Genomic DNA, 27,310 nt, shown 5'->3' on the forward strand with positions numbered 1-27,310 from the left:
AGTATGCTGCCCTTTTGAGCTGCAAATGCCTTAAGATGGCCGGAGTGAGTGACATTCAGGTGTGCTTTGTATTGCAGGGTTACATGCTTGATGCCTTGTACATATAAGAGGTGATAAATTACTTACTACACCATAGTGTTTTATTATTATTATATCTTCAGCATTACAGGATCCTCATTTATTGAGAATAGAAAATCATTCAAGATATAACACATTTTGTTGTACATGTTGCAAACATTGTCACTAACAATATAATTATGTGAATGCAGAAAACTCTAGGGCAAGCTTTTCTAGGTTGAAATTCTTATGGCATCTCCTTGCAGGCTGATGGATGTTTACTTCATTGATCCTGTATGTACACATTATAAGTTCATTAGTGCTAATTTTGATACTTCTGTCTCAAACGCAGACATTTCATAGTCGGTTGCTTTATGTCTTGTTTTAGTTTTCTGTGTTCTTGGAAAATTTTCAACATGTTCACTATCAATGAAATCTGTATACAAATGACATACCTGTAAAATGATTCAGAACATTTTCAAAAACTTTTAGCACACTTTTAATACGGTATGAGTCTGCCTTGGAAATGCACATAAAAGATAAAGACACTGCAGCTGGGTTGGTTGATGTCTTCTTTCCTAGTTGGTTTGTTCATATGGTTGCCTTTCATGCAATAAACAGGCATAAGCAGTGTTACAGAAGATGTGCCCGAGAAGAAATAGTTAATTACTTCTAAATGAGAGGCCATTTGGTATTTTCTCATTATGACATATATGTGCACATGTATAGGAGGAATAGTTGTCGTAGTTAAGGCAGGTCAGTGTGGACAATTTACTACACACTGCCATGCCATTTTTTTATCTTTTTCATTCTAGTCAAGAGATTTGCTTATACAGTTTGGTTACAGCTGGAGTAAGAAGTATTTAAGTTACCAAATATTTTGTATATTTATTTTAAATTCCTATGTTTACACAGATACAAGGAGAACATTAGGTATACTCGGTGTACTCATTAAGTGCATTTTTTTCTGAACAACTTTTGGAAACTTTATTACTCAAGCAGTATCAAATATTTAAAAGTGTATAAACTTATGTTTACATTATAGTACATTTTAAAAACACATTGTATACAACAGGAATGCACCTTTAAATACCAACATTTTATAAGTGGTAAATAAACACTGTCCCTTTCTTATGTGTATAGGGCAACATTTTGAGAGTTAAATACATTTTTACCTATTAGGTGAGTGTTGGAGGTAACAACATTAGGCTTGAAAAAAAAATAATAGATTTTTGGCTACACCCTTACATGGGTGGAAAACATCAGAAATGATGTTGCAGCCTAGGTTTGGTGAAATAACATTGCAAGTAATTCTGCAAGAAATCTTCCATGTTTGCAGATGTTACTTTGTCATATAGTACTCATTATGTTAAAAGCTACATATCTCTTTATGAAAACAAATAATTTTGGATACCCTTCTATGTATTATGGTGACATGGATTTCTCATTATTGTAACTATGAGTTTGAGGAGGGAAGGGACCTGCTGTGTTTGCACAGCAAACAGCTGCCATTTTTTTCCAGACCTGTATAAAGAGATTTATTACTTGCAGAGATGAACTCAGAAAAAAATGTTGCTGAATCTATTGTATCCCGTTTTTCATTCTACTTTTATGGAATGAAAGTTTTTCCATATAGCCTTAGTTTGTGCAATCTGTACTCTCCAATTTTGAGTGTTAGAAACATGATAGTTCTTAAAGTACACTTTACCATTCATTGTAAAACCCAAAACATGGTGAATTAGAGATAAGAAACTGATTCTGGTCACTTGTCAGGGACTTATCAGTGCTTGGCACAGTGTGTGTGTGTGTTTGTGGGGGGGGGGGGGTTGTATATAAATATTTCTTATGGTTTTGTGTAGTCCCAGACAGTAAACTGCATTGCAAACAGATTGCATCACATAACTGGCAGATGTGATCTGTGGCTTTGAACAACAAATATTCTTGGTTACAAAGGAAGGAGAGAAAACATGTATCCATTCTGGGGTAGGGAGGGGGTTCATCTTCTCTGGTGCTCTGGAGAGAAACCATCACATATCAAGACTCTGATGAGCTTGACAAAAGAATGCAGACAATGTGTTGGCTTTGGTAATAACTAACAAGCCATGTTTTGTGTTGCTGTACCTGAGAAGTGGACTAACAGCTTGGTACTAAGTGAGCAAAAGTTTAAAGAAGGGGCATTGTGACATAATGACAATGCATCCTTTAATTGATCAGATAAAGAGTTTACATTATATAATTTTATATTTAAGTTTGCTTCCTGTCTTGTGCATTCATGTTATATAAATATGGCAATTTTGAAGAAAATTTTTGTAAAACAGAACATGCAACTTCATCTTCAGTCCTGAAAAGAGAAACATGTAGTAGTCCTGTGGCTCCCTGTCAAGTCAGTTGACACTTTTCTTACTTAGATTTTACAAAACTCTTAGTGTTAGTTAATTTTACGTTTTGAATACTCCTGATTTGTAATATTTGTTATATATATATATATATATATATATATATATATATAGTTTTATTTTTCTCCTAAAATTGCACCTACACTAGTCTATAACTGAGTAGTAGGGGCTGCTTGACACAACGCAGTGCTAAACATAAAGGTTAAGCATTGTTAAAGAAGCAGCTTTCTAGGTGACAGCAGTTTATTAAAAATAATATGCCCATAAAGCATTGTTTCCAGCTCCTGATACAGATGACTGTCTTATGAAAACTAATAGTAATAGGAGGATATACACTACAGACGACAGGATGTAGAAATACAGAACTTCAGCTACACTTGTAGCAAATTTCTCAGGACCAGGTTGTTACCAGTCTTAGAAGCAGAAATGTCCTTCACTGTTATCATTTTCTTGTAGACAAAGGCATCCTTCATTGGGAAGGAGATGGTGAGCAGTGTATTTTGTACTTGAAACACTTGTCATACTACCAAGAAACCACACAGGTTCCTCAAAATGTTTTGTGCAGCAGAAGCAGGAGGTTGGTATGCCTTCATCAAGTATTTCAAAAAAGTATCATAATGGTATGAATACATAAAGGTTATTGCAAAAAAAAAATAGTTTCTATAAACTGTAAGATTAAAATATTTAATGCCTGTTAAACCCAGTTGAAGTGATAGAGATCATTCTTGCTGTCTGTTGCATTTTAGCATTACTTTTTGGTATGGCTGATGTAGTCTAAATATTTAATCTGGCAGTAGCACTGTACAGAATATTTTACATTTTATAAGTAGCATGTTTTAAATGCTCTCTTTATTAAGAATACCACATTATGCACACATGTAATCACCTTCCAGTTTTCTGTCTTCTGCACTTCTACCTGTATTGTGGGGCAAGAGTTTACCAGTTTTTACTGCTGAAGGCAGTTCATTTGTAGGTAGCACTAAACTAAAAATATGCTATTTCCAAAAAGATGCAGTGTAATTGTGGCACCTGGAGTTGAGTTTAGGTCAAACTCACTGTGAAAGATAGGGATATAAAGGCAAATGGTAGGACAAATGTTATTAAGCTTTGATGTAGAGTTGTGGGAACAGGCATCTTGGAATGTGCTGTGCAGAGTTGGTCCTAGAAGAATAGCTTTGTCAAGCATATGACTAAAACAGCAAGTTGAAGTAACATGGAATATTTGAGGGCCAGCAATCTAGATCCTGCCAATCTTTGGGTGCTAGGTGAAAAAATAAATGTTCATAACTGAAAATGTTGACATATTAATTTGGCTAAAATATCAGTGTCTGATAACTGTCTTAATGCTTGGTCATGAGATCACGTCTGCTAATAATGAATGCTATTTTGGTGATTGTTTCAGTGTGAATTTATTTTCCTTTTCAGTGTGAATTTACACTGTCATGACCTGCGATGTAACTCATTAGGCAAGCATGTTTAAGAAAAAAAGTCCTTTTGTCCATTCCATTAACACTGTGTCTGGTTGTTTGTGGTATTCCAATGGGTTGCAGGCTCAACTAGGTTGAATTTAGTTTTGTGGATTGTTGCTTATTTAAGAGCCAAACAGGAGGGAGCTCTGTGAAGTACTCACCACTGTTCATACTATTCCATGTTTAGTTTTGGCCAAAAATAAATGTATGCCTCATCACTGGTAGATCACAAAATAAGTGGAAAAATCTACTTTTCTGTATAATGAATCACATTCCAGAATTAATTCAATTAGGTGTAGTTTATTTGGATTGGGGGTTGGTGTAATGGTTAAGGTGCTTACCTCCCAGGGCAAAGATACAGAGTATGGTTCTCAACTTTGAAATGGAATTTGGCTAGTCTTAAAATGGCCCACAATGGCAGTTAGCCTAGTACTTACCTATGAATATTCAGTTTAATTACTTCTGTTTTACTAATGCAGATCATGAACGTCTTGTCATTTTGTTTTCAAATCTCGCATTGTTTCTAAAAGAAATTTGTTTCAGCCTGCATATCAAAGGGGAGACCATAGTCTTTGTGTAGTTTTCTCTGTTCATCCCCTCCCACAAGTTTACATTTATTTATTTTTTATTTGACCAAGTAGGTGGACTTGTCCAAGTAGCCTTTTTCAGCCACAGGTCAGGTTCAACTGTAGAATTACAGGGGCAGAGCAGAAATGAATGTCCTTCAGTTACACAAAGAGAATAATTCAGATACAAAAAATCTTAAGTATAGAAAGCTGTATGTAACTGTTCTTCCATGTAAGTCAATTCAGTTACTCTTCCATGTAAGTCAATTCAGTTACTCTTCCATGTTATACTGTATACTAAAGATCAATAACATTGTACATAGGTAACATTTATAACACTTTGTAATACTAAGTGTATATACCATTGAAGTCAGTAAAGTGCTGTAGAACACAATTTTTCATAGTTTTAGTTGCCTGAGAAATCTGTTTATGGAAAATGGCTCATTTCCACTACAACACTAAATAAAGAATAAAGACATACTTGACAAGTGCTTTGATTTTGGCCAGTAAAGTGTTACTGTTGCCCATGTTTGTGTAAAATATTACAAGCAATATACAATACTCAAAGTTGCTTGCCAACACTTTTCATTTTTTTAAGTGCCATCTGTCACTCTCAGGATAAGTAAGCAGAAGATGATAATCATGACACCTAATTAAGATACTGAAGGGGATGCTAGACAGGCTTGCTTAAACTACAGCTTTGGGTATAAAAAAGCATACAATAGAGCTGTTTTACATAAAACAACATTTAGATGCACCAGAAATGAATTTTAGCAGCTTATGCTAGTATAAAACAATAATTCTGTATAAAAGAAAAGGACATTGTTTCCAGAGATAGTCCAAGAAGCAAGTGATTCATAGAACATTTAGTTTAAGTTAGAACAGAAACAAATGACCTATTTACTGTGCATGGGTTGTCTGATATCATGGGAGAAACGGATACCATTTTGGGAGAAGCACTAAAAAATATCACATGACTATAGTAAACCCATTGCAGATCATGTTGGCGTGTAACAAATTGCCAAGTAAGTCAGAGTGATTCTGCTGCATTATTTGTGCATAGAAGATAGGTGGAATTTCCATTTAAGGAGTTCTCAGATTTAGTAATGCAGCTTTTTATCTGTATTGAATAAAAGCAATTGTTGTTCATTTTCTAGAGCTAATGACAGTTTCTGCAGCATTGAAACCATGCTGCTACGAATCTTTGTTTTGTTCATCAAGCATTGATTTGTGCATTGTGCTGTGTAAACCTCTTAGAACATTTGTTTTACAGTTTACAGTATTGTAAAGCAATGCATTAGCCATTACTGTTTCCTTGTTTGTTATTATTTTTGGGTCTATACTTCATTTGCATTGCAGTCAGCCACATTACTTTAATGGTATTTTCCTGTTGTAAAGTTGTGGCAACTGTTGCAATTAATATTGTGAGTGTTCTCATGATTTTAGTACTTTTGTCACAGATGTAGTATAGTACATGATGTTCACATTTACTGAAGGAATATAATTTGCTCGGGTTAGTCCTGTGCAAGAGCATGGTACCCTTCCTTGCAATCTCAGGAATTAAGAGTACTGATGCATTTACTCACTATTGATACTGACATATACATATAAGCTAATGATGCAGATTTGTTTTTTTTAAGTATCTTGTCTGAACTCTGACAAAGTATTTTAAGTACAGTCTAGATAACTGAACAAATGTCTGCTTAGAAAAAATGTCAGTTCTAACATTATAAATCATGGGTAAAATATATTCATAACACTGCTCCTGCTAAAATAATTTAGAATTCAGAAAAAATACATTTAACATGGTGTTGATTAGAATGCGATGTTTATAGCGAAGTAGGCATTTCTAATCAGTTAGTTACCTTCATGTGAGGGACACAGTACTGATTTGCTGGAGTAGTGTAACTGTCAGAACTTGAATGAGGGTTGTAATATTTTTAGTCTGAAGTATGCATCATTTACAGAAAGTAGATTTACTCCTTGTTTCTCCAGAAAGTAGTTTTAGACTGCTATTTCTGTTCATTGCGTGAACCATTTGTGGGTACTCAAAATGAAGTTTGAGACAAGAATTCTAAGGACTGGAAGTCTAAATATCCAGCAACATGCAACTTTAGAACAGCAAAACCAAATGCCTGGCCTGGTGCTTAATGACCTTAACCCTTGTTTGTTTAGAACGCTGTGCAATCTCATGACATTTTCAAGTATTCATATATGCTACAGCTGATTGCCATATTCTATTATCTCAGTATAGATCTGTGGCTGAGCCCCACTTTGAATATTACTGACAGTCTTCTTTGAATAAAAGATCAGGGATAAATGCAGTAGTGCATGATCAGTGGAGAATGACTGCAGCAACAGCATGGGGGATAGAACTGATAAGCATGATGAAAATGAAGGCTTTTAATAACTAGCAGATGGCGAGAATGGAACTTCTCTCCCTGGTGTTCAAGTCATCCATATATTGCAATCTGAGCAATGCTGTCTTTGATTGTAGAATTACTAGCCTTAATCATCTGAGATGTGCTTTGTCTTTGTATGGGACAGTTCCTGAGAACTTAAATACAGAGCTGTTTAAAAAATAAAATGTGTGTGTGTGTGTGTGTGTGTGTGTGTGTGTGTGTGTGTGTGTGTGTGTGTGTGTGTGTGTGTGTGTCTGCCTGTGTGTGTGTATTTATGTATAAAGAGACAGACAGAGATATAGAGAGATTTTTAATTGGATGGATAGATAGCCAAGAGCTGTATCTATCTATCCGTTAAAACACCTACCTTTATTTTGAAGCAATGCATTAACCAACATGTAGTAGCAAAAGATCAGTAAAATGAAGAGTCTGCACATTTGTGTATGTGAGTGAGTATGCATTTTAATTTGTACAGCCTTAGAGATGTTGTAATGTATGAAATACTACATAGCCATTACTACAGCTATCATAATTATGGCAGAGTACATCTTATTTAATTGATAGCCATCTCTGTTTTACAAAGAACGTTGAGACATACTTGATTAAACTTGAATGATTTAGGGATGTCTCCTTTTCACCAGTACCCCCCACAGACACACACATCCATTTTGTTGATTTTTGCTTCTTTTATGCTCTTTGCCACTTGTATTGGAGCACACTGTTGCACTCTTTTTGACTACTTTTTTTTTTCTCTACTATTGCCTCTTGACTACTTAAATTGACATTACTTTTGAGTTTCCTTGTTTGTGCCTGAAAAAGGTCCATTACTGGGTCAGATTTCTTACTGAGATAACAAATAATAAAAAAGTGGATTTCTGGTATTCCTAATCTTACAGAAGAATATTTGTTCCGTTTACTGTGAGGTTTCTCTACTGGCCTTAATTTCTGGATGGTCTTTCTGCTTAACTCTGATTGCGGTACCAATCTGCATATGGTAAATAACATTAGGAATGCTGACACATTCATGCGCTTTTTAATAGAATTGGGCAACCTGTTTTTTTTTTTCAGATTTCAGATGTATGGCTGTTACTTTACAAAAAAGGTTGCTGCTTTCCCTTGATAATACTATGGCTAGCTGTATCAGTATGGTTTATCTATCTTGTCATCATCCATAAAATGACTGCATCTGCAGCCTGTGACACAGCTGTAAATCATATATTTGCTGGGCTGGACATCCTTTCCATTATTTTACTTTCTTGTCTTTTTAACTCCATCTGTCAGACATCACTTCTCACTGAAGACTAATCAGTCCTTCTTATTTGAAGATCGACATCTATCACCCTGTCCCCCTGTCACGTGTTTTTCAACTGCTTGTTCTTTCTATTCCCAAAATTCCATGTTTGCATTTTACAGTTTCTTTTACAGTTCTGCTGCTTGCATCAAGGACATTTTCGGGTAAGAAAAGTCACTATCTCATGCTGCATATATCTGTGTAATGGCATTCTACAACTACATTCTTTACAGTCACGTTTCCTCTTTTTACTGTCTCTGCTTCTCTTAAAAATAAATTTCACAGTTGGTATTGTGCAAAATAATGCAGTAATCTAACTTGTTATATTAGCACAACTGGGATCCAGTCCTCTTTATCACCTTTTGCTGTTTCACATATGTTGGCCATGTTATATAATAGTCTTCAGTCTCTTTACTTGTCTTGATTTCAGACTCTGTTGTTTCTGAGAATCTGTTACTTTAGCCTTTCAATGAATCTCATAGTTTGTACAAGAAGTTTTTTTTCATTTGTACACCAACCTTCAACTGTTTCATTCTTTTGCTACTGCTTGTTATGTTTTATGCCTAAAATAGTCTAATAATGCACTGGAAAAGGTCTCTACATACTGGTGTGGAGCAATCCCCTCATATATGCAAAATACATCTGATGTTACAAAGCAAGTGGCAATCCCCTCATATGCACAAAATTATCTGATTTTATAAAGCAAGCTGATTACTTTGTTTAAAGTTGGCTTGCTTTTTAGCAAAGTGGTTTTCATTGTAGCCACTTTTAAGGCTTTTCCCCCCTTACACTCAAATTTGAAGTGCCTACAACTCAAAGAAAAAATAATCCCTGGTTACTACAGCCTTTGAATGTGCATTTTGGCTAAGGTTGTAGCTAGGCATACTCAGTGTAGTCAAATGAATTGATTTTTTCTTAACATCTGTCTGGAAACAATATGGATATAACAGCAGAGAATGTTTAGAACTGTCTAAACTAGTGTCTATTGCATAGAACTGTACAAATTATGCTTACATGATAAGAACACACCTCTTAAAATATTTTTGTGGTTATATGTGGAAACAGATAAAAATAGCTTACTCCTTTCTAAAGCATATAGGGGCAATATTTTGAAGGTCAAACACATTTTTTTAAATAGGTGGTTGTTGGGAGCCACATTATGAGGTTTGAGTACAAAATGTGAATTTCTGGTTAAATTCATGGTAAGTAAAGCTCTTATCCCACAAAATACCAGATGCATACAATGGCTATTTAAGTTACTTTGTTTTAAAGGTGCTGGGGTGTCTAAACCAGTGGCTGCACATAATCAGAACGTGGGAGGAGTTTAACTGGTTAGGAATTGAATGGTTATTTTCTTTTAGAAAGCAGTCATTAGAATAATTGCTTTACTATATTTTAATAAACTTAGAGCACTGCCTTACTGGGCTTACTGAAACAAGTATTAAGAAGTTATATGTGGGAAACCATGTAGTGTAATGTTGACTATTGTATGTTGCAAGGTATATTTTATTAATTTTCTAATCATGTATGCCCACTTGTCACTAGTTTCTCTTTTCAAAGGTAACCCAAGAGCACTGTCTGGTTAAATGACTTGCTCTCAGTCACACAGTTTACAAGTTTAGACAGTAAACTGCAAGACTATAGGACTAAAAGTGTTAACAGATCATAGTCGTAAGCCTCTGTACTGTACCGTCTGACATTATGATAGTGCAAATTCTGAATACTGACTTTATGTTGCTGGTATGAATCTCATTTCTTTTGCAACATGGCAGCTCAAAATATGTATAAATTAAGAAACACTGAAGAGCCTTCTTTAGATGTTTGCTTGCTTTGCAACTGTATTTTCATATGAATAATGTGTACACTGTCTTCCAAAGTATGTTTATTTTGGTAACTTCCACATTATAGCAAGACATAACTGGTTTTGTACACATTGATTGCATTGCCAACATCAACAGTGTATTATAATGTTACCAAGGCTGACCTCTCAGCCAACAGGTTACCCAATGGGAATGTAACCATGAGATCTGCTGAACATTGGTGCGCTGACCTTAATTTGGAGTGACTTGTTTTCATACTCATTCAATATGGCTAATGCAAAACAGCTCAGAAGGTAGCAGAGAAAAAGGAAATGGCAAACCCATCAAATGAATTCATATACTTTCCTTCTCGTTTTACTTCCGTGATGAGAACTGCAAACCTGATGAGAACTGCAAACCTGACATAAACTTAGGCACAGTGATATAATAACTACAAACAGAACATGAAGGATGTCAGAAGCCACAGCAGGTCTGACTGCATCTCATGGGACCTCTGCAGTTTACAAAAGCTGCTCTTACATGGCCTCCCTTGTCTTTTTATGCATTCTGCAAGTGGTTACATTTGTTGGAAGGTATTAAACTTTCTTTGTGGCAAATGTTGTGATTGATAATTGGACGTAAAAGCTGTTGGTGTAACTGCATACTGTGAGTCTTCTACTACCCACTGGTCTGACACCTCTAGACTTCACATCTCCTGAGGGCTTCTTTGCTTGTGTAGTAACCTTGTTCCCAAATAAGTTTGTGACTGTCAGGGAATACACAACTTTTTTGTCACTGTGGGTGTTGGCTTCTTAGCTATAAAGCACATGTTGTGGTTTGAAAGGTCAACAGGCTACCTATGCAACACATCAGGAGATTAATGTCTCCACATATGTCCTTTTATCTTAATTTTCCTTACATTGCTGTGGACTTGGATATAATGTATTTTTATAAAATGGCCAATCACATGGCTGCTATTGGGACATTCATAACAGCAACTGTTGCCAGGTCAAGCCTTTTCAGTCCCTGGAGTTTTGGGGTGTTGTTTCTTGAACAAGAAGCTGATCTTAGAATCTGAACCTGGGATGTTTCCTGATATAACCTAAAGCAATCTTACTGCACACACACACACACACACACACACACACACACACACACACACACACACACACACACACACACACACACACACACACACACACACACACACACACACACACACACACACACACACACACACACACACACACACACACACACACACACATACATGCACACAGTAGTTTTTCCACGAACCAGACTTTTTATAGTGATTTCTTAAATTAGAATACATTTAAAGTGTTCTGGAAGTGTCCCAATTTGGTCTGTGGGCCTTTGACTGCAGTTCAAAGGTCCCACAGCACATCTGCCTGTTGCTTGCTCAAGCTGCTAACTGGCACACTGTGGCACTGTAACAAAACCAAAGATGCTACAAGACAAGATGTCCTTTAAAGGTGAAGAAATTAGGGTTCTTGTCATCTCATCAGTAACACCTTCAGCGAATGCAAAAAGGTCAAAGAATTCTTACTTTTGCTAGTAGTATGTTACCTTAGAGTTGGTGTATATGTGTGTGCATGCATGTGTGCATGTATACGTATATGTACTTGAGTGTGTGTGTGTGTGTGTGTGTGTGTGTGTGTGTGTGTGTGTGTGTGTGTGTGTTACAAATGCCTTCTACCAGCACCTACAGGACTGCATGGATCAGGCAATCCCAAACAAAACTAAGACTCTCTGTACCAAAGGCAAGCGTCCAGTCTGGTGGACCCCAGCCATAAACAAGCTCTACAACAAAAGGAGGAAGCTACTACAAGATAGAGCAAAATCCTTGAAAGGTAAGACACCTTTGATCATTATAAGTAAAAAACTAAGAGCTCTCATAAAATCATCCAAGGCAAATTTTGAGAGAAAAATCGCCAAGGACTCTAAAGACAATCATAAGGCCTTCTTTAGCTATGTTAGAAACCTAGGAGGAAACTCCCAGATATGCTCAGAATTAGTTCAAAATGATGTGAAAATTACTGAACCTACACACATTGCTAACATACTGGCTGACAGGTTCAGTGCAAACTTCTCCCCCTCCCCAAAAGGAGAGATATCTATTCCAGAGGATTGTAGCCCCCAAACATCTCCAACGCCCAGGTGAGAACTGCCCTCACTAAGGCAAAAAACACAGCATCCATGGGACCGGATGGTGTCCCCGGCTGTGTGCTTCATGAACTCAACGAGGAATTAAACCCACAGTTATGACAGCTGTTTAATCTTAGCCTCACCTCAGGATACGTACCAAGGAGTGGCGACGCGACTGTGGTCCCACTTCATAAGGGCGGTGCCTCCACAGACCCTGGAAATTACCGCCCCATTAGCTTGACAAGCCTTATCTGCAAAGCCATGGAGAGGATCATAATGGAACTCATAAATAAAGACATAGGGAACTTGCAGACTTTGGATCCAACCCAGTTTGGCTTTGTCAAAGGCAGATCCTGCCTCTTAAACTTGGTTGACTTTTCGAGACAGTCACCAAGGCCATTGATGAGGAAAGGCAGTCCATACAGCCTACCTCGACCTGGCAAAGGCCTTCGACACAATACCCCACTCAGGTATCATCGAAAAACTCATCAGCTTGAATGTAAACCCATACATCACAAGATGGGTTGCAAACTGGCTAAGCGACAGAACCCACAGGGTCAGAGTTGCTGGAGCCATGTCAGACTCAAAGCCTGTCACAAGTGGTGTCCCACAGGGCTCAGTCCTGGGTCCACTCTTGTTCGGCATCTACTTTTCTGAAGTACAAGCAAACACAGGAGGGTTATGGCTGACAAAGTTTGCAGATGACTGCAAACTGGGCCATAGTCGAAAACACATCTGACACAGATATCCTCCAGAAGGGCCTCACAGAAATGGATAACTGGTGCCAGAGCCATGGCCTGAAGTTAAACGCCAAAAATGCATAGTCATACCCTTCGGGAAAAACAAGGTTACCCCTAGCTACCATATAGGTGACAATCCACTGAGCACAGAAAAAGTCATCAGGGATCTGGGGACCCAAGTTGACAGTAGTCTTCGCTTTGACACTCATGTTGCTAAAGTAGTTAGGAAACCCTTCTATATCGTACAACTGATCATGGAGGGATTCACAACTAGAACAAGGGAGGTCATCGTTCGCCTGTACTCACCACTCATTAGACCTATGTTTGAGTACAATGCCCGTTCGAATGTATCTGACCAGACACCTGATGCAGCTTGAAAGGCCCCAAAAGTTCCTCACCAAAAGGATAAAGGGTCTCAAAAATATGTCTTATGCTGCCCGACTGAAAGAACTCCAGCTTTATTCAGTCTCATACCGCTTGCTCAGAGGTGACCTGTGCCTGACATATAAGGCCATGTCAAACCCAGATTTGATGAATATGCTTCACCTCAAAAAATCTAGATCCCTCAGAACCACAAGGGCGGGAGACTTAAACCTTGACACGGTTATAAATAGAACGTGCTGGAGGGACAGATTCATCACCCAGAGACTCCTATGCTGTGGAACAAAATCCCGGTACATGTGAGGCAGAGCACCTCGCTGACCTTGTTCAAGAGGAATCTTGACCAATGGATGGGAGATCGCAAATATACCCCAGGGATTACTTCAGTGTCACTGCTTGACAGAGGCACAGAAAAATGATAGGCATAGTTTTTATTCAAACTAAAGGGGTGGCGAAAGCCACATAACTATGGGCTAGGCTTATAAATGCCCTTGGGCAGATAGCCTAGTATGAACCTATGAACCTATGAACATATATATATATATATATATATATATATATATATATATATATATATCTCCATCCATCCACAATCCCAGTTCCCATTTTTGCACATGGGGTTGGGATGTCATATCAACAGTGGCAATCATCTAGTGCCAAGGTTTTCCATGTTGGGTGGCTAGCTCTGCCACTTTAGTTCTTCCTCACCACACACTCACGCACACACTCACACCTATTGCAAATTTAGAGTGTCCAAGTCACCTACTCATTGTCTTTGGAATGTGGGAGGTAACCAAAACACTTGTCCTCTGGCATATAGGTGTGCAAAGGGCTTGAGAAAAACAGGTTTGGTGAAAGCAGTTTCAGTAAATGCTTTTTGAGTTTTTTTTTTACATTTGCCTGAGCTGCTTTCAGTGACTTATCATGAATCCAGGAAATTATCTTCATTTCTTGGCTGTCATTGTACAAAGATCCATCCCTAACATCACAGCTGAGTGACAAGGGGACTTTGTGTTAGTCATTTTGTTAGTTCATGGGCGCAACATGAGGCAACTGCCTCTGTGATTGTTTTTCCCCTCAAACCCTGATTTTTTGATGTAGGTTGGAAGAGTATAACCTCACCTCCTCTGGTGGCAGAGCATGGCTCGTTTATGTTAATAGACATTTAGGAGTCTAGCTCAATTTCCCAACAACTGGTTTAGTGATTTGCTTAGAGCCACACATTAGACAGATTACAGGAAGTTCCTTGATAAAAGCTTCTAAGCTTAATCCTCTTTGCTAATGAGTATAGCAGCTTACCCTTCTATTGAACTACAATATGTATTTCAGTATGGAGACATGACTCCAAGCCCTTGGTGTGGGGCTAGAACTTGCACATTTTTTCTGATCTTCTCAGCATGGAAGTGGTATGTGCTGCACATCTCTCTTGCTGTGATGGTTTTTAACATGGCCTGCTAGAAGGATTAAGAAATAGCAAAAAACATGAAATATGTAGTCTTCAGATAAGAGAAATAAATTTAATAGCAGTGTGACAATATTTTTAAAGGGAAAACTACCAAAATAAGCTGGCAGCCTTCACTGTTGATATATTTATGACATTATATTAGCCTGTCTTATGGACATGGTATTACTATAACTGCATGACAGGGCTGTAAAGCTGCTGTACTAAAGATATACTGACTCATTATAGTCTAGCAGAATGTGTAGTATGTACCAAAGAGGCAGGCCTGGCTCAGTATGCTTGTACTGTTAAGTAGTTAAGTTATGTTTCTTGAATGTTTAGTGTACCCGTATGGGGGGGGGGGGGATCCTGTTGCCCAAAGTGGGAGGAAAAAAAAAGGAAAATAAAAGTAAGACATTCATGACTAAAACGTGTCACTTTGCTGTGCCATTCAGAATTGTACATCTGTTGTTACTCAGCACAGTATATTTTTAGATGCATATAAATGAAATTTCCAGATTTCACTTTAGTAACTTTTTGTAACATGTGGAAATACTTTTGTATTTTTGTCATACAGCTGAGGAGTGGTGGATACAGTTTCACATTTACTTCCCAATAATTATTGCACAAACACCAGCAGTTCTGGTTAATTTCCAGTGAAAATGAAGAGACAGGATTAGTCATATATCTGCAGTTTGGGCTTCAGTAATCACAGTACCTTTATCAGTAATTCATTATAATTTTCTGGTTCCTCCCACTTTTCAAATTTTAGGTTAGACTAATATTCATGCAATAGCCAATGCCAGTCTTGTTTAAAATTCTTTTATCTTTTTGCCAGAACTTATCTAGTCACGTATCATTAATGTGTTTCAGCTGTTCAGATTTAATGGTGTTTGTTATTGCAGTTAATGAAAGTTAATTCCAGGTAATTTAATTAATTTAGGCATGCAACTCTGGTCTAGTAAAACTGCATTTTTAAGGTACAGAGGATCAGGTTCAGAATTATCATTATTATTTATTTATTTATTTATTTTTACTTCACGACCAAGTGTATCTTTTTATTTCCTTTACAGCTTTACTGTCCGTTTGTATGGGCTGTTATCTCTAAATGTCAAATTCCAAATAAAGAGTATATTATGGCTTACTGATAATGCACATTTATTTTCTCCTGTCAGATAGGAATGTGCAAATAAGCACACTGAGAAGTGAAGCAAATAAATAAAAGGCAAACAGACGAAGCTTGGTCAAAGACACTCGGCAGGATTAATTGATAACTGTGATTCTTAATTTCTAACTACAGTTATGTTTGCCCAGGGATTAGTTGATAAACTACAGTCGAGTGGAGCATTGTATTTATTTGCAAGAATACTTCCGCCACTTTGGCCTTTTTCCAAAGCAATTGCTAGGAGATTATACTTCCCTGTCTGTAGTCCACCACCTTGTATATAGTACAATTTTTTTTGTTTTTTTCTGTGATTGTCTTGTACTTTGAATATAAACTGTGATATCATGTAGGAGAAGTCAAAACTGAGTTAAACATAATCTACATTTGTTGTGTATTACAGTTAATGGTTCCTTTTTAGAGATAAATTGTATTGTTAGTTTAGTCGATGTCTTCCATTAATGTTGTCAGTCAACACTTTTCAGCAAAATCCATTTATTTTTCATGGTTGTTCCATGAATGAAAGAAACAACTTAGTAGCTTAATAAAATCCAACAAAGCCATGTTTGAGGTTAAAATAGCTACCCAAGCCAAAGACAGATGAAGGGCATTTTTTAGTTATGTTTGTAATCTCAAAAGCACAATGCAGCAATGTGTTGAGCCAATTGTGAATTTTGTTACTTGCTCTGAAACTAAAGATATAGCTAACCTACTGGCCAAAAAATTTAATTCTAACTTTACTCTTCCCCCCCTCCATCTGTCCCCCAGGATATAACTGAAATGGCTCATCTGCAGTTATCACACAAGACCGAGTCTTAAAAGTGGTATCAAAAGCTAAAAACCTGTGTTGATGTGTTGAATAATATCTCTGGATGCATCTTAAATAGCATGAAGTACAATTTAGCCACACCCCTACCAACACTATTCAATCTCAGCCTCTATGCAGGTTTTGTGCCAGCTGAATGGAGAACACCTACAAGCATTGTCCTGCATGATGTAGGACCTTCCCTAGACCCATAAGTCTGACCAACCTCATAAGCTAAAGCATGGAAGGACGTATCATGGAATTAATTAATCAGGACATAGGGAACCTCCAAACACCAGGCCCGTCTCAGTTTGGATTCGTCAAAGGCAGGCTATGCTTACTTAGTCTGATGGATTTTTTTTGAAACAGTCACCAAAAGAATGGATGAAGGCAAAATGGTACATACCACATACTTTTCCTGGCAAAGGCTTTTGATATAATTCCCCATTCAAACATAGTAGAAAAGCTAAATAAACTGGAAATAAACCCCTATGTCATTCCACTGCGTTGCCAACTAGCTACATATAGGAAGCAGATGATCAAAATAAGGGAAATTAACTCCACAAAGAGACCAGTCACAGTAGAGTCCACCTGGGTTCTGTGCTGGGACCTCTCCTGTTTGACAACTACATTTCTTAAGTAAAAGTCAATGCCAAAAGGCTCCGGCTGACTAAGTTTGTAGATGGCTGCAAGCTAGGATCAGTCATTGAACCACAAATGACTTAACCACCCTGCAGGAAGGTTTGTCTCAAAGAACTGGTGTCAGAATCATGGTCTGAAACTAAATGCCAGAAAATGCATTATTGTCTCCTTTGGGAAGTCATCTACCCCAGGGAACTACTACATTGACAGTATGTCCCTAAGATTTAAATCAGTTTTTCAGAATTTGGGAACGTGGACAGTAACCTAAGTTTTGACCAACATGTGTCTATTGTTGTAAGAAAGTACTTCCATTTTGCATAGCTTATAACAAAGGGATTGTGTCTAGCTCTAGGGATGTCATTATTCCCCTTTATTCAGCCCTCATTAAGCCAATCATTGAATATAATGCCCCCTTTGGCATGTATCTGTCCAGACACATGCAACGACTGGAATGTCCACAGAGATATCTTACTAAAAGGATACAAGGCCTAAACATGTCCCATATGAATTGACTCAAAGCCATGTCACTTTACTCAGTATCCTGAAGAATGTTAAGAGGTGACCTGTGTGGTGTACAAAGGTGTTTTTTTGACCCATTTACTGCACATCAGCAAGTTAAATGGCATCAGAAATACTCAGTCAGGGGATTTAAAACTCTTCTGTAGCTTCAACAGAACAACTTTGAGGGACATGTGTATTTCACAGAGGATACTGCTGCTGTGGAACAGACTCCCTATCCACATAAAACAGAGTTTATCCCTGTCCATTCTCAAGTGCAACTTGGATCTATAGATGTGAAACACAAAATTTACCCCAGGACTGCCCCCTGTGCTTCTAATGGACAGATGCAGCTCCTAAATGCTTTATCCCATGCAAATGTCCCCTAAAATTATCTGTGGTATGATCCCATTTATTTTCATTAGGAGTAATATATAATTATTGACCATGAAAAAGGTAAGGTCAGCTGTAAACAAATGAGGTAGGTTAATTTTAGCACAAAAATGGAAAATGGCTATGTTTAAAATGGCCCACAGTGGTAGCTAGCCTAGTATTTCTTTATGAACCAAAGAACCTACAAAACCCTTGCATTGTTAACCACTTGTGTGCAAATATACATATGCAGATTTTGTGCAGGTGATCCTCTTCCCAACTGGTTGGGTAACAAATAGTCAGTGCACAATGATTATATTACAACTGACTGCATACTCTTCAGAGGGCAGAAGGATTTTTTTTTTCCTTTTTCACACAATCTCAGTTTATTTAGAGATATGAGAGTCTGTTGTGCCATCCCCAACGCACCAAAAAAGTTGCTTCTTTGTTTCCTTATATAATCTTTAGGATTCCATAACTGTGGTAAAGAAGTTTTTTCCTTTCCCTACAGTGCAGTCTCATACTATATTTGGAGAGATGAGGTTGTAGAAGTAGGCTGTGTGGGTTTGGATATGATGAATTAGGTATGATGTTATCCCTGGCCAGCTGTGATTTAGAATAAGTATATTAGAGGGTCAGCCCAGGTTGGAAGGTTTGGAGACAAAGCCAGAGAGGCAAGATTACGTTGGTTTGGACATGTGCTGAGGAGGGATGCAAAGTATATTGGGAAAAAGATGCTAAGGATGAAGCTGCCAGGTATCAGGAAAAGAGGAAGGCCTAAGATAAGGTTTATGGATGTGGTGAGAGGGGACATGCAGGTGGTTGGTGTGACAGAGCAAGATGCAGAGGACAGGAAAAAATGGAAACAGTTGATCTGCTGTGGCGACCCCTAACGGGAGCAGCCAAAAAAAGAAGAAGAAGATAAATAAAATTATGTAAATAATGTTTTTATTAAACATTATTATATATTATATATTAAACAATGATATGGTATATTTATAACTGTAGAAGGCCTTGTGGTTGTCTTTACTGTCTGCTGCAATTCTGTTTTCATAGCTAGCTTTAGAGGATTTGATGAGGGATCTCAACTTTTTGTTGAGGCTGATAAGGGAGTTATTCCAGTCTTGGGACATCACCTTACTCCGCATCAGTTTCCTCTTTCTGTTGTAGAGTTTGTTTATGGCAGGGGACCACCAGATTGGCTTTCTTTTTTTGGTGGAAAGTGTCTTGGTTCTATTGGGTATGGCGAGATCCATGCATTTGTGTACGTGTTCATTCAGTGCATTGGTGTATGATTTGGCAGCCATGCAACTATTCTCCATTTGCATGGATGCCGTGAAGTTAGTCACCTCTGTTTTTAGGAGCCATACTGTCAGAAGTATTGATTAGTGCCATATACTATGCACACTAACTACAGAATTACTGACAGAGTCACAGAGATGTGGAGATTTATTTAAAAAAAAACACATATTTTTATGTTTTTCAGTTAAATTAACTATTTGACTTTCTGGGTTGTTAACTTTTTCCTGAAGTGCCATATAACAACTCTATAGCCACAGTTCGAGTCTACTAGGACAGCTAACACAGTACTTGGCTTCCTGTGAATCATTAACAGGTATCTGGAGTCTCAAAATGTTGGTGGCAAGTATATAACCTGATGAAAAAAAATATTTACAATGGGGTTGCTTTTTTCCAAAATTCTGTTACTAGGGCAGCACTTCAAATCATACTCCTGTCCACAAGAACAGCTTCATTTAAAAGTTAAATGGCTCCAAGTTTTGTTCCCTCAGTCCAAAAGAATTCACTCATAAGAGCATAATGATTGACATGCATTTCAGGCCAAGACTACATTAAGTAATAAAAAATAACTTGCACACACACACACATACACATATGTATATATATATATATATATATATATATATATATATATATATATGTATATGTACATATATATATATATATGTATATGTACATATATATATATATATATATATATATCTTTATAAAGATATATATATATATGTACACATATATATATATATATGTAGATATATATATATATATATATATATATATATATACACACACACACATATATATATGTATATATATATATATATATATACACACACACATATATATATATATATATATATATATATATATATATATATATATATATGCACACACACACAATATATATATATATATATATATATATATATATATATATATATATATATATATATATATATATATATATACGTATAGTATATACACACGCACACACGGATCCCCTTTACATAATCAAATTTTCACTTACCAGACACTGTGTATATGTATTTATGTATACACAAATGCACTTCTTAATTTTGCATATGTATGGTATGCATCCATAAAATTTAATGGATACATAACATGCTCTCTGCTTAATGAAGTCACAGACTTTGTGTGTGTCTGTATGCATGTGCATTTATCTACCCCTCAGTCTGCCTGTATACAGAAGATCTGAGGCAGCAAAATCATGCTTTGAAAAGTAATGTGGACTTCATTTTCCAGGTATTTTTACTACTTACACACGCACACACACATTTTTAACATGCAGGAATATATAACATTGAATATTATATGCTTTGCGGTGTTTGGATAAAGATGATGTATTGTTGTAAGGTGTAACTATACTCAAAACTTCAAGGTTTAAGGGCAGCCATGAATATTAAAGTACACGTGGATAAGAGTATGAGCTGTTAAAATGCTTCTTCCCGCAGATCTGAGTTTGAACCTCATTATTGCCACTTAAATATTATGTGAATCAACGAGTAATCCTAGGTCCTCCAGAAAATATACTTCATGCCTAGCTTGTTTTAGTTGATTAAATAGTAATAGTGTAAACTTTAAAAGTCTGCTCTGCTCTTCATTGTACTAAAGTACCAAAAAGCATGAAAATATTCACACACTACCTAGCTGCTCTGCAGGAGGTTATTCTTATTGGTTTGTAAGTCAGCATATGTGCTATGTAATTGTAGCTGCAATGCCTTTTGCAAAATATTCCCACTGAGAGGCAAGGCAATACTTGCCTTTGGAGGTCCCTTTCTGAAAAAATAGTTTAAGACAGGACTTCAAAACTACTACAAAGATAACTAGAACAGTTTGAAAACCTCTTGTGATGTTTCTTCTTTTCCCAGTTTGGGGTTGCCACAGCGGATCACCGTCCGGTCATGATTGGCAGTGGAGTTTTTTACAGTGTCGAGTTGCCAGCCCAGCGCCCAACCTTTCACAGAAGGCAGACACATGCACACACTCACCCCTAGGGCCAGTTTATTGTATCCAATCCACCTACAGCATGTCTTTGGGATGTGGTAGGAACCGGAGCACCCGAAGGAAACCCATGCGACCACAGGGAGGACATGCAGACTCCGCACAGAAGGCACCCCAGCCGAGGATTGAACCAGAGAACCTCTTGCTGTGAGGCGGCAACACTAACCGCTGCACCACCGTGGCCACCCTTGAAAACCTCTTGTGATATTTGATTTAAATAGTTTGTGCTTCCATAAGGAAATCATAGGATTATAGGAGGTTACTAGGCTAACGATCCCAGGGCCCTTACAAACCTAGTCAAGTTCAACCAGTGTTCCCTAGGGTGTCTGCTTCAAGCTACCACTAAAATCAGTACCTAAGGCCTCTGTCCAAAAGGGACACAGGTTACCTATCCAGTCATCCAAATTATGCTTAAACAGGGTCAACAAGCGGCTTTGTTTAACATGAAGAGGAAGCTTGTTCCAAAGGTGGGGCAACCTCTGTGAGACAAATCTGTCTGTAAAGCAAGTTCTGTTGATGTTACATACTAGGTTAAGGTCCTTTGAGTGAGTGACCCATGTGTCATTTGACTTGTGAATGTGTAGCATTTCCATTAAAGCTGAGTCAGAGATTGCTCTATATGCAAGACACAGGTCACCTCCGAGCAGTCTGCATGACACAGAGTAAAGTGACAATGATTTCAATCTGTCCACATAAGATAGATCTTGAAGACCCTGAATTTTCTTTGTATGGAACCTTTGGGGTCTCTCCAATCACTGCATGTGTTTGGAAAGGAATGCACCAATGGGAGTGTTGTACTCTACTGTTGGCCTGATAAGGGAAGAGTACAGAGGGGTTATATCTGCAGGCAATGTCCTTACTTATGAGATGAGCAAAATAAAACCCCCTTCTTACCACTGTGAAGACATGGTGATCAAAGTTAAGGTTGCTGTCAACCTGTGTGCCCAGATCTCTCACCACTGACTGGGTGCTTAGGGTATTGCTATTGATGTGGTAGTGTGCAGGAATATCACCCTTGCCGAAGTGGATGATAATGCATTTTTCTGCATTATGTTTAAGACCATGACTTTGGCACCAGTCATTAGTCTGCTTAAGACCTTCTTCCAAGATGTCAGTATTGTTAAGGGTTTCATTGATCACTCTCAGTTTGCAGTCATTATCAAACTTTGTTAGCCACAGTCCTTTAGCTTTAGTCTGTACTGCAGAGAAGTAGATTCCAAACAGTAGGGGGTCTCAGAACTGATCCCTGTGGAACACCACTGGTTACGGGTCTGCTGGAGGAGGTGGAGACCCCTCTTTTGACCATATGACTTCTATCAGTAAGCCAGTTTGCAACCCACCTGACAATATATAGGTTGATACCCAGCTGGGTGAACTTAACAATGATGTCTGAGTGGAGGATTGTGTCAAAGGCCTTGGGTTAATCTAGGTAGGCCGTATGTACAGATTTGCCCTCGTCTCGGGCTTTGTTGACTGTCTCGAAGAAGTCCATCAAGTTTAACAGGTATTATCTCCCCTTGACCAAGCCAAACTGGGTGGGGGTCAAGCATTTGGAGATTTCGTCTATCTTTCTTAATAATGTCCATGATGATTTGTTCCATAGCCTTGCAGATAAGACTAGTCAGGCTGATGGGTCTATTGTTCCCGGGGTTCGTGGATGCAGTCCCTTTGTGCAAAGGGATGGCAGTAGCTGTTTTCCATTCTGCTGGGATGAAGCAAGTGCTTAGGCTGTGACTGAAAAGCATAATGCCCAATTGTGATGCACATTTTTGTTTTAACCCATGTAGAACACAGCCCAGGATGTTGTCTGGTCCCATAGAGGCTGTGTCTCTGGCCTTGGAGAGGGTGTTTAAGACCTGCTCCTTGGAGATACTAGGTGGGTGACAGGTGTTAGGAATGCTTTGGGGTATATGTGGCAGGGACAGGGGAATGAAGTTTCCACTGAACCTGTCAGCCAGCAGGTTTGCTATATCCACAGGTTCTGCATATGTAGTACTATTAACTAAGAGTTCAGTGCAACTCTGGGCCTAACTAAAGAATGCCTTGTGGTTATCCTTAGGGAGGCTAATATGGATTCATAGTTAGCTTTGGAGGACTTCACTAGGAGCCTTATTTGCTTGTTTAAGTCGTGGAGGGATGATTTCCATTTTTGAGACCGTTCCTTCCTACTCTTGGACAGCAATTTCTTTCTCCTATTGTATAGCCTATTAATGGCAGTTGTCCACCAGGCAGGTTTGTTTTTCTTGAAGATTTTGCTTTGGTTCTATCAGGTACAGCAGAGTCAATTCAATTATGCAGGTGCTTGTATAAAGCATTGGTGTATGACTCTACATAGGTGTCTCTTCCATCAGCGAGGGAAGGGGCTATGAAGCTATTTATGCTGTCATGTAAGAGGTTGTAATTGGCCTTGGAGAAGATTTTAAGTCTAGTTGTTGCTAAAGAGGAGGGGTTCTTGTGTTATACTTACTTCTAGTGAGACTAATCTGTGGTGAGATCTCACCAGGGACAACCAAATACTGGGGGTAGTGCAGCAGTGTCCCATGTTGGTGAGCACCAGATCCAGGTTGTTTGAGCCCCTTGTGAGTGTGACAACCAGCTGGCCCAGGTCATTGGAGTTAACAAAGTCCAGGAACCTTTGGACAAGTGAGTTAGAACACATAATTTACACAGTCACTGGACGGTTAATTAAAGTCACCCAAAACCAGAGCGTTTGGTTATATACTGATCGACTCAAGTAGATCCAAGTAAGCTGAGTAGATGTCCTGATTCATGGAGGGGGTCCTATAGCTGGCAGTAACCAATTGGTCTTACGTACGGTCATTTGCACCTGAAGTAATTCAAGGGAATCATGCTGTTTAACCAGTCTAGAGGTGTATTTATCTTTAAAGAATATTGATACACCACCACACCTTCAATTTGTGGTCTGAATGTGTGGAAGGCAATGTTACCTAGTATAGTTGGGGTGCTCTCTGCACAAATGTCTGCATCTTCCAAGGTGAGGAAAAAAAATGTTCCTTTGATTCTTAAGTAGTTATTTTGCCACTGAAGGTCACATGGAAATTACCAACAATGTCAGTTACCTTATGACATTTTGGATGCTATGCCTTGTAATGTTTTCAAGATATTTACCTCAGATTTTAATAACTCAGATTAACTGCATTTGACTATTTCCCTTGTGTAATGTTGTCAGCAAATATATATAGATATATATATATATATATACTTACATACATATATATGTATGTATTCTCAGTACATTGGAGCATACCATGGTCACTATGAGTCTAGCAAAGAAAATTAATTTCAGAATATCTACAATATCAAAAGTAGAATAGAAAAATTAAATATTATTCCTTTTTTATACCACACATATTTTCACTCTGGCTGTCTACTGTGTACATCACTAACACATGTTGGAACAGATGCAGATTGAGAGGTTACCTCATCTATAGTCTATCTCCTCCAAACTCACCCAAAAACATATACCCATATAACTTCTCCAGACTTCCATTCTATTAATCTGTGTCTTTCATTCTGAGAATATGAAATAGAATTTCTATGTTGAGGGATTTTAGTGTTCTGTTATATTTAATGTAAGTTAGCCACATATGCCTATGTAAAGATGTTGGGGGAGGAGATGAGTTTATGGAGCCAGGGCAATAAGTTCTTAACACATCGTTTCCATGCTTCTGATAGTCTGGAGTTAACCATAGTTTTATAAGATATGTGCATATATGATTAATTTTAAGCCATTTTACTCACTATTAAGGGGTAGTTTTCTTGGTAAGAGAATTTTCTTTAATGCTGAGCTTGTGCCTTTAAGATGAGTGAATGCAATTAAGTTTTTTTACTATATAAGTGGTACTGGCACTTTGTGAAGATAGATTCTGTCGAAGTCCCACGAGCATTGGACGAAACGACTTAATCAGTTTGTCTCGTGGTGGAGTATGTCCTAATAAAAAGTAAAAGTCCTAATTTTACACCGGTTTCATTTTATTTTTTTTGCATATATGAGTATATGCCATTTCATTTAAATCACAGTTGGCCAGGAATAACATCATACCTAATTCATTATATCCAAACCCATATAGCCTACTTCTACAACCTCATCTCTTCAAATATAGTATGAAAAAAACTTCTTTACCACAGTTATGGAATCCTAAAGATTACATAAGGAAACAAAGAAGCAACTTTTTTTGGTCCGTTGGGGATGGCACAACAGACTCACATATCTCTAAATAAACTGAGATTGTGTGAAAAAGGAAAAAAAAATCCTTCTGCCCTCTGAAGAGTATGCAGTCAGTTGTAATATAATCAGTGTGCACTGACTATTTGTTACCCAACCAGTTGGGAAGAGGATCACCTGTAGAAAATCTGCATATGTATATTTGCACAGAAGAGGTTAACAATGCAAGGGTTTTGTAGGTTCTTTGGTTAATAAAGAAATACTAGGCTAGCTACCACTGTGGGCCATATTAAACCTAGCCATTTTCCATTTTTGTGCTCAGATTAACCTACCTCATTTGTTTACAGCTGACCTTACCTTTTTCATGGTCAATAATTATATATTACTCCTAATGAAAATAAATGGGATCATACCACAGATAATTTTAGGGGACATATGCATGGGATAAAGCATTTAGAAGCTGCATCTGTCCATTAGAAGCACAGGGGACAGTCCTGTGCGGAGTCTGCATGTCCTCCCTGTGGTCGCATGGGTTTCCTTTGGGTGCTCCGGTTTCCTCCCACATCCCAAAGACATGCTGTAGGTGGATTGGATACAATAAATTGGCCCTAGGCATGAGTGCGTGCATGTGTGTGCCTTCTGTGAAAGGTCGGGCGCCGGGCTGGCAACTCGACACTGTAAAAAAACTCCACTGCCAATCATGACAGTGATACGCTGTGGCAACCCCTAACCGGGAAAAGCTGAAAGAAGAAACATCACAAGAGACTTTCAAACTGTTCTAGTTATCTTTGTAGTAGTTTTGAAGTCCTGTCTTAAACTATTTTTTCAGAAAGGGACCTCCAAAGGCAAGTATTGCCTTGCCTCTCAGTGGGAATATTTTGCAAAAGGCATTGCAGCTACAATTACATAGCACATATGCTGACTTACAAACCAATAAGAATAACCTCCTGCAGAGCAGCTAGGTAGTGTGTGAATATTTTCATGCTTTTTGGTACTTTAGTACAATGAAGAGCAGAGCAGACTTTTAAAGTTTACACTATTACTATTTAATCAACTAAAACAAGCTAGGCATGAAGTATATTTTCTGGAGGACCTAGGATTACTGGTTGATTCACATAATATTTAAGTGGCAATAATGAGATTCAAACTCAGATCTGCAGGAAGAAGCATTTTAACAGCTCATACTCTTATCCACGTGTACTTTAATATTCATGGCTGCCCCTAAACCTTGACGTTTTGAGTATAGTTACACCTTACAACAATACATCATCTTTATCCGAACACCGCAAAGCATATAATATTTAATGTTATATATTCCTGCATGTTAAAAATGTGTGTGTGTGTGTGTGTGTGTGTGTGTGTGTGTGTGTGTGTGTGTGTGTGTGTTTGTGTGTGTGTTAGTAGTACAAATACCTGGAAAATAAGTCCGCATTACTTTTCAAAGCATGATTTTGCTGCCTCAGATCTTCTGTATACAGGCAGACTGAGGGGTAGATAAATGCACATGCACACAGACACACACAAAGTCTGTGACTTCATTAAGGAGAGAGCATGTTATGCATCTATTAAATTTTATGGATGCATACCATACATATGCAAAATTAAGAAGTGCATTT

At 37.8% G+C, this 27,310-nt stretch overlaps 1 protein-coding gene across 2 annotated transcripts in view; it reads left to right on the forward strand.

Moving 5' to 3' along the window:
* Window positions 1–27,310, forward strand: part of EPHA7 (EPH receptor A7) — a 1,106,961-nt gene that overhangs the window by 17,547 nt on the left and 1,062,104 nt on the right. The gene's annotated exons all lie outside the window — the stretch shown is intronic.

Source organism: Protopterus annectens, chromosome 1.part0 (genome assembly GCF_019279795.1).
Source record: "Protopterus annectens isolate FY-2018-M chromosome 1.part0, PAN1.0, whole genome shotgun sequence".
Lineage (NCBI taxonomy): Eukaryota > Metazoa > Chordata > Ceratodontiformes > Protopteridae > Protopterus > Protopterus annectens.